The sequence below is a fragment of the Coffea arabica genome, chromosome 5e (assembly GCF_036785885.1).
Source record: "Coffea arabica cultivar ET-39 chromosome 5e, Coffea Arabica ET-39 HiFi, whole genome shotgun sequence".
Lineage (NCBI taxonomy): Eukaryota > Viridiplantae > Streptophyta > Magnoliopsida > Gentianales > Rubiaceae > Coffea > Coffea arabica.
In genome coordinates, this window is record NC_092318.1 from 4,145,564 (window position 1) to 4,154,095 (window position 8,532).

Below are 8,532 nucleotides of genomic sequence, written 5' to 3' on the forward strand. Positions count from 1 at the left end.
CTATCATCAGGTATTTGGTACGCCCCTTCATAACACATCCAGGTGCCATTCTTGTTGAAAATGTTATTAAGCTTTAAAAATGTCAATTTGCAGCAACACAATATATATTTTGTGCAAAACGAAAACTATCATCAGGTATCTGATGCGTCCCCTTATAACACATATAGGTGCCATTCCTGTTGAAATCTTTTTGACTTTGCTTGCAAGGATTCTGTCCGTTTCCGAGAGGAACAGACAAGAGATAGAGATAGTGCTTTCTTGGCAGTCAAATTGGCCAACAGAAACAAAACTATGTCGAGTCGGAAAACTGAAACCGCAAGTTTAGTGCCCTCCGGCCTCCTGGGGGCATTCCTTGTTTTCAAAAGCGTATCTTAATCAATTTGCAGCTGCAACTTCTGATAAATTGCTCAAGGCACTAGGATGAATGTAACAGAAGATGAGTTGAATCTCTAAACGCCCATACAATTAACATATCAAAGAAAAAATCTTGATCAACTCAAAATCCTACACCAAGTAGCAAGTCACAAGATTATTGTCTGGATACCATAAAAAAAATTTTATCACAAAAAGTCAGGGTTCATGTGCACTTTTAGTTCGATTTTTGTCAGTCAGAAATTTACGGGCTGCTTACAAGGTAGAATTGCAATCAAACATGGGGCTGACTACTACAATCAAACATGGGCTGTGCCGAGTTCTTCGCGTGCCCCTTCCTTGCAAGCAGTTTTCCGCTTGTTCTAGTAAAAATGAAAAGAAAATATTTAATGAGCATGTTAATCTGTTAGATACTTATCCAAAAAGCAAAATTCAATAGCAGACGATTAACTAGACATGTTATAAATTTCGGATTCTGTGTATCAAAGGATGTCATGGTATTGACGGAAAGATGAGCAGCATCACAAGCAAAGGGGAAACTTAACCACAATTCCATTAACACCCTATATTAACCAAGAAATATCCTGAAAAATAGACCTGCAGGTGCATTAAAATCCAGAAATCAATTGCGTAATGCCTCCAAAAAGATTAATGCATAGTACAATAGATGATAAATACGAAACTAAATGAGGCCATTATGCCATAGAAATCTAACAAAAATCTTTCGGATTTCATTTAATTCTGGCAGTATACAGGAGAAAATTAGCAAGATGTCATACAAGGCTTTAAATCCAAGCTTGTTAATAAGATATCTAAGCAGTGCCAAAAAAGTTCCAATAGTTGTGTGGTCCACAACAGAGCGCTTGACAGCATGAGCTAACAGCAACTGCCAGCACACCATGGTACAATATACTAAATCCATGTTTGCATTGATAGATATGTCAACCCAAAAATGAAGCACATTGCTTGAGTAATGTCCCAGAAGAAAATTTCACAGCGATTGGCAAAAATTGATGAGATTTGGGTGGTAAAGTAAAGGGAATTCCTAGTAAGCAAGATGAGCTTGAGAGTCCTAGACGTGTGGCGAATAGACAAGAATTTAATGGAAAAACTTGAAGAGGAATTAGATGCAATGTAAGATCACTTGGTGGCAGCTATGGCCAAGGCAGTTAAGACTTTGAATCTGTTTCTTATGCTGAATCAAATAGGATTCAAGTTTCTTGCAGATGGAGCCATTTAATCATGTTTTATACAATGAAGAGACTCTGGAAGCAACAGAAATTAACCATCTGGGAACAAATCTTTCAGAAACGATGGGCAGATAGGGGGAAGGTTGCCTAAGATCAAGTTTTCCCCATTTCGATGGAAAGGGACAATGAGAATGGGCAAGAAAGGCTAACAAATACTTTGAGATCCATTGAATTCCACCAGAGCAGAAGACTGTTATTGCTAGGATATACTTGAAGAAAAGAGAGCAGATGTTTGGTCCTGCAGCAGGAGATAAAATGAGCAGAATTCTCTACACAGATTTGCATGTGACTGGGGGAGGAGGCCCAAAAATAATGGGGATTACCAAGATAGGTTTGAAATTCTGGAAGCTTTAGTCATGCCTTCCCTATCCCCATGCGAGAACCCTACTATGTTCCTCTGTTTATGAGAAGTTTAAAAGAAGAGATCAAAAGTATGGTTAAACCGGTTATACCAATATACCATGGAAGATTATTTGCTGCAAGAGAAAACTACGAATGCCATTAATAAACTGAATAGATCACTGAACTCAGGTTCCTCCCATGAGACTCTCACACTTCTCTAATAAATGGCCATCAACCAATTCTAAGAATACTGTGCTGAAAAAAGCCTGAATCCGGTTCCAAACTGCAGTCACAATTCACAGGATGTTATAAACCCAAACAGAACAAGAGCAAAAACACGACCAAAATTCCCAATAACTTCAGAAGAACTACACCTACGGATTTCCAGGAGAAAAGAGACAAGGGGCTCTGTTTCACATGCGATGAACCCTTCAGTTTGGGCATGTGCGTAAGAATGCCAAGCTGAACCCCATATACTCAGAAAGAAGGGAGGATCCTGTGAGTGCAGAAGCAAAAGGGAGAAGAGGGAAGTGAGTGATGGATTCTATAACTGAGTGAAGGGGATGACAAAGATACTCTAATAGGAACTTTGAGTTCATGCTCTAGCTGGGGGTTTAAAGTTAAAAAGGGAAGCAATTGTGTATCTTAAAAATAAATGGGAGTACTTATAGCTTTATGGATGGTGGTACAGTCAGGGAAATCAAATGGAAGGAAGGGAGTACCAACCCACTGCCTGCCCCAGTTGCAAAAAAGGAAGTCAGTCTCTACCGGAGTATGCAGCCCTGTGATTTGGAAAATGTGTGATTATGAGGTTCAGCATGAGGTCAGAACCTTGAAATTGGGGGGAAGTGATAAGGTGCTAGGAGTGGAGTGCTTGGCTAAGTACAGTTCTCAATATAGATAGACTTCAAGCAGTTGAGATTAAAATTGGAGGCATGAAGAAGGGGCGTCCTCATGTGAGAAAGAACTAACAGAAATTTGAAAGGTAATTAAGATTGTTAAATCAGAATTTTAAGCAGGACGCGGCGGTTTTGGGTGGGGTGCATTCGTTGGACTCGAGCTACATCAATGATTCTTTCAGCTTTTTGGATAATCTCTCTGTAATTTTGGGGAACTCTTCCAAAGAGATTTCTTCCTTTCTATGGCCCCCTACCTGTTTTTCCATTTCCTCTGTTCTCAATTGTAGAGTTGAGTCAATAAATATCATTGGGCTCACAATCTGATTTCTCAGTTTAATTTGACATTTTGTCTGAATTAATTCTGGGTTTGAGCTGCCTCTCAACATCTAAACCAAGTGAGAATCAAAAAAAGTCCTTTAGTCCACAATCTACGGCCCTAACAGTTGAGCCAAAAGCAACTAAAGCGCACAAAATGGTACAACATACTAAAGCCACATTTGGATTGATAGATATGTTAGTCTAAGGATGTGATACTTGATGGCACTTATGGCAAAGGCAATTAAGAAATCTGCCTATTGTACTGATAGCTTATAGCGAATAAAACAGATAGATATTTCACCTCACAGACATGAAACCAAATCCCTGATTGCACTGATAAATAGTATGCCAGAAAGAAAATCACCCAATGCTTAAGGTAAATGTGAAAAGGAAAAGGACAAATAGAGCAATTCAGTACAGGCAGAATCCACGAACACACAAGCACCAGACAGGAAGCTAGAGAGGAGGAAAAGTTAAATTACCACGACTGATATACACTGCACTTTCATCTCCTCAAGCTTCTTCCAAAGAGAAGGCTCGATTTTTCTGCTTTTCGTTTCTTCCCTTGATACAGTTTCCATTACCAACGGACTGTTGTCTCCCATGTTGAAGACGAAGGCTATGTTGTTCATAACTTCAGGAAGTGATAGCACCTTCGCTTTCCTGTCATCTTCACCCTCAAGGGAAACCCTCATTTCCGAATACTTTCGCATCAACTTCTGTGTACGCCTCCATTCCTTCCCAAATTTCGACGCACAGCAGCAGGCATGCTCACCTGGCCCAATTCTTTCCCCTTTCTCAATGGGATAGTCCACCCAGCTCTTTGTTTCCTTGCAATACTCCCGTCTCCCCTTCTTAAGGATGATATGCTCACTAGTATTGTTGATAACAAGAATAATATTCGAAAACCAGAATGCAATCCCACTGCTGATGGATTTAGTGAGGCAGAGGTGAACCATTGTTGAGGCGTAGTGTTTGATTAGCTTTTGTACCTGTATTAGGTTTGTCTTTGAGTATCTCCTCAGCATGAATATTATTTGTTCTCTTTAATGGAAATGACCAATTGAGTCCCTTGACTTTTTTGCTGGAGCCAATCTCATCGCTCAGCTTTTATTTTGGCTAATTTAAACCTCAAATTTTAATTTTATATATAATTTGATCCCCACCTGTTAAAACAGTTCTAGGATACCACCTCTCCAACCGCGCCCCGCTGCCTACAAATTTCCCCCGCCTCGCTTCCTCTGCGGGTGTCCTCGCAAGACTAATAAAATTTTGTTATATAATTTTATTATAGTTAAGATTTAGCAAATAATCAAGTACTAAAATATCAACACATCATCAAATTATTATTCATTATAATTTCACAATTGAAACTTATAAAAACAATCAAACAAAAGTTATTTGAATACAATCCAACTTGATGAAATAAATACAACTACAGTAGTCAAGTTATCATTTTTGGTACAAATACAATCACTAATTCATTATTGTACTTGTACTTTTTTTTGAGAAAAAAATGTTATTGTATTAAGTGTAATTAGGGATTTAGTATAAATGTATTAGTAAATTCAGTATAACCAATTAATAATTTATATTAGTACACATATATAATTATTAGTATAATTGATAATATCAATTATATTACATATACTAATATAGATTATATAATACATATAACTAATAATATTATTATCATAAGTTTGTAACTAATTAAATTATATATTATATATATAATTATATACATATATTTATTTATTTATTTTTTCCCCATTAGTTCCCCCGCGGGGCGGGCCTTATACTTGAGTACTATCCTAGACATCTTGAACTGCAAAATGCAGTTCAGTTGCTTATAATGTTAATTATATATTTGTTCGTAGTGTTTACTTTGAGGTTTCAATATTGGTTTTCTGGGATTCGAGATGAAGCAAAGTATGCTTGTTATTTGCTGTAGGTTCACCCTTTTTGCTGGTGTAGCAGTAGGACGGGCCTGAAAATTTCTATTCTAGCAGTGCTAGGATAACACTCGTTTGTTGGGAGAAATCACCAATCTCCCTTATATGGGCCAATTGTATGCTCATTGTGTCAAAGAGCTAAGAGAATTTAGTGCTATGTTCAAGTGCTTTATCTTCTGTTTATGTTTTTCATATGTTCCATCATGTGCTCAACTGATAATATTACACCTTAATGAAACCATTGGCATTCATCTTATTTGTAGCCATCACTATATGATGTCACTTATATTTTTGGGCTTTGAATAGTACCTTATGAAGCATTATTCATTTTTGATAAAACCAACAAGTGTCCATCTTTGATAGAATCATAGTCCTCTATATCATCAGGCCTTTCACCCCAAAGCTCCTCATGCTTTTTCCTTTTGAAGCTTGTAAATGCAGTCTCTTTGTTGAGATTTATTCCATTCTTTACGTCATTCCATTGAGCAGGTATATCTGGGAGACAAGTTGGTGGAATCCAAGCCCATGACTACCACATAATATTCATTACTGATGTTCAAATCAACTTTGATTCCAGCATACTGGTATTCTGGTACAAGTCCATGACATCTATCAGTTTATTGTATCTTGGGCTGGCGGCGAGGGGCAGGATTCATTACTGATGTTCAAATCAACAGCATACTGGTATACTGGCACAAGCCCATGATATCTATCAGTTTATTGTATCTTGGGCAGGTGGCCAGGGGGAGGGCCATTAAGGCTCTTCCGCACTGACCGGTCAGGGGTCCGAGCCCCTGGCCTATCAGTTTGGGGTTGGGAAGAGAATAAGGAAGAGAGGTAAGGGCATTAAAAAAAATGAATGGAGGAATGTTGAAAATGTATGAAGGCCAAGTGAGATTTAGTTGATTTTAAGCATTGTTTTTGTTATACTTGCTGCATGAATGCTTGAAATAGAAATACAGACTATATTCTTTGTTTTAGCTTTGTGTTCTCCTATTTGTGTACAACATGTAAGTGATTTAGCTAGGCCTGTTTACCCTTTTTTTTTTGAGTTAAAAGCCAGTAAATTTCCAAAATATTCATTCTTCAGTAACAGCAGAAAGGAACCAATGATGGCGTGAATAGTGCACTGCATCTAAATTGCAGAATCAGGGGAGGACATGCCAGGGCGTTTTCCTTTTGCTGAAAGAGCAGAACAAGTACCTGCTGATTTTGTTGAACTGTGTCCAACTGATTAGCACAGAACATGTGTATATAGAATTCTTTCTAGCTACAAAACCGATTCTAACGACCCCTTCCTAAATATTTCACTTTTATGTAAGAATTTTTCTTCCTCATTCCCTCAATCAATCTAACCGATTCTAACCACCCTTTCCTAAATATTTCACATGCAAAATCTGGGCAAACTCGCGTAATGGATGAGGCCTAATTCAACCTGTAGAATAACAGTGGAGGAGATTTGCGGTGGTTTTCATCCTTTGGTTGTCTTGTTGTCGAGTCATATCATTTGCACATTCGAGTTGCTGAGTTGTTCCCTTCCAAATTAATTTAGGGTGGATACAACCCCAACCGATACCTTCCTCTTGCTTTCCAAATCTCCAATCTCTGTTCTCATCCTTTCAACCTCTTTTTCTTATTCATTTCTTTCCTTATTTATCTTTTAAAGCTTCAAAACCTAGGAACCCTTTGTTTTTGTGTTGCTTGTTAGCTGGCTTGGGTAGTTCACCGAAGTTTCTCCTTTTCAGTTAGATGTGCTTTAGTTGAAGTTCTTCTGATTTATTGTATGCCAGTGGTATGTATTTGTTCTTATCTTTCACTTTATAGTGTTTCATATTTGCTCTTTCACGAGTAATCTTGCAACCGCCCATTAGTCAATTTTGCAACAAATCCTCTCCGGGCCTCCAAGTTAGCTGTTTCATTCTTCTATCTGCTACGAATGAAACTTGGATTTTTCTCTCTATTAGTGTCATGGTTTCACCAATTTGTAGTCTTCCTCTCATTAAGAGGATTTACACTTCTATGTTGTTTAATTATAGGTTGCGCCTTAGGTACGATAATCAAATATAATCGCCCGTATCTTCACATCTCTTCTAAAAGCAAAAGAATTAATTCATGCCTGGTTCAGAATATGATATATCTATATTCAATCAAATCGTGCCTAATTGTTGAGATGCAAAAATCTAATTGTCTCCCTCAGGGGCCATGGAAATTGGCCTGTAGGTGCATGAGTAAAGCAGATGTATATGGCATTCTTTCGTCCTCTAATATGCGAAACTATATTAGCAGTATTGGCTTGTTGAGGTTGAAAACGTAATGTCAGGCACCGACCCTACAACAAAGGTTTAGGAAATGGTCATCAATCCCTTCATTACCTTTCCCTTTTCATTCTAATAGAAAAAGAGGAACTAAAGTTAATATTAGGTTTTATCTTTGAGTCATGCCAGATTGTGATAAACTAAAAGCTGATTGATAGGGTGTTAATTGTTAGCAATTTTATTGTTAATTTTCCCTTTTATCCTTGCCAAATATTGTTTTAATTATTAATATTTACTTATATTTGGTATTGGACCCAATTTCAGGGATTGAAGCAGAAAATTACCAAAAAGGAGGGACTTGTATGGAAAAATGCAGACTTCTAAGGGCTTCAACCTTTGGGTCCTTGAATTGGTGGGGACCACAAGCTAGTGCAAGGCATTTAGTCATTTGGACTTTTCAAAGAAAGCAACGTAGAGAGATTTGGAACAACAAGTACTTTGGAGGATTTGTCCACATGTGCGGGGACCACGGATAAGAAGCATGAGTCATTTGGACTCTAGGAAAAGAAACGTACAAAGCTTGTGAAATGGAATTGGACTTTGAATTTGGTGTGGGGACCACTAGAGATAGCATTAGACTTCCTTTTGGCTTTAAAAAGGGAGAAACGTACGAGAGGTTGGAAACACACGAGTTTTAGGCTTTTAGTTTAGTTTTTAGTTTTCTTTTCTTAGCTCTTTCGCATGGTTGTTCTCCATTAATGGAGGACTAACCTCTTAATTCTAGTCAAGGGGACAACTGAAGACTTGGTTCAACAATTACTGTGAGATCTAATTTATTTTAATTGCTTCCTTAATTTATTGGTATTTATATGTTTCCTGCTTTTAATTGCTATAGCTCGTGTGAGTGATTGAATAGATGCGCAATATTTAATTATTCACATAGGCTATTTTGCTAAATAGGGATAATTGAATCCATAATTGTTCGTTATCTTTATCTCAGTAGCAACTGGCGTAATTGGGTTTATGTCAGGGGAACATACGATCTAACTTAAACAAACCCTCGTAGCGTGTTTGTTAGTTAGGATTGGGTCTTTCTAATTATTAATGCAATCTAGAAATTAAACCCTACGGTCGTACCTAGGGT

At 37.6% G+C, this 8,532-nt stretch overlaps 2 long non-coding RNA genes across 2 annotated transcripts; both read right to left on the reverse strand.

Annotated features, from left to right (window-relative positions):
• Positions 1-308: 308 nt before the first annotated feature.
• On the reverse strand, positions 309-4,183 carry LOC140006440 (uncharacterized). Its single transcript, XR_011814062.1, has 2 exons — positions 3,664-4,183; positions 309-734 (listed from the first exon to the last, which is right to left on the reverse strand). It is a non-coding gene; the product is annotated as an uncharacterized lncRNA (long non-coding RNA).
• LOC140006441 (uncharacterized) lies at positions 1,095-3,023 on the reverse strand. The gene is made up of 2 exons (XR_011814063.1): positions 1,946-3,023; positions 1,095-1,860 (listed from the first exon to the last, which is right to left on the reverse strand). It is a non-coding gene; the product is annotated as an uncharacterized lncRNA (long non-coding RNA).
• Positions 4,184-8,532: the final 4,349 nt, after the last annotated feature.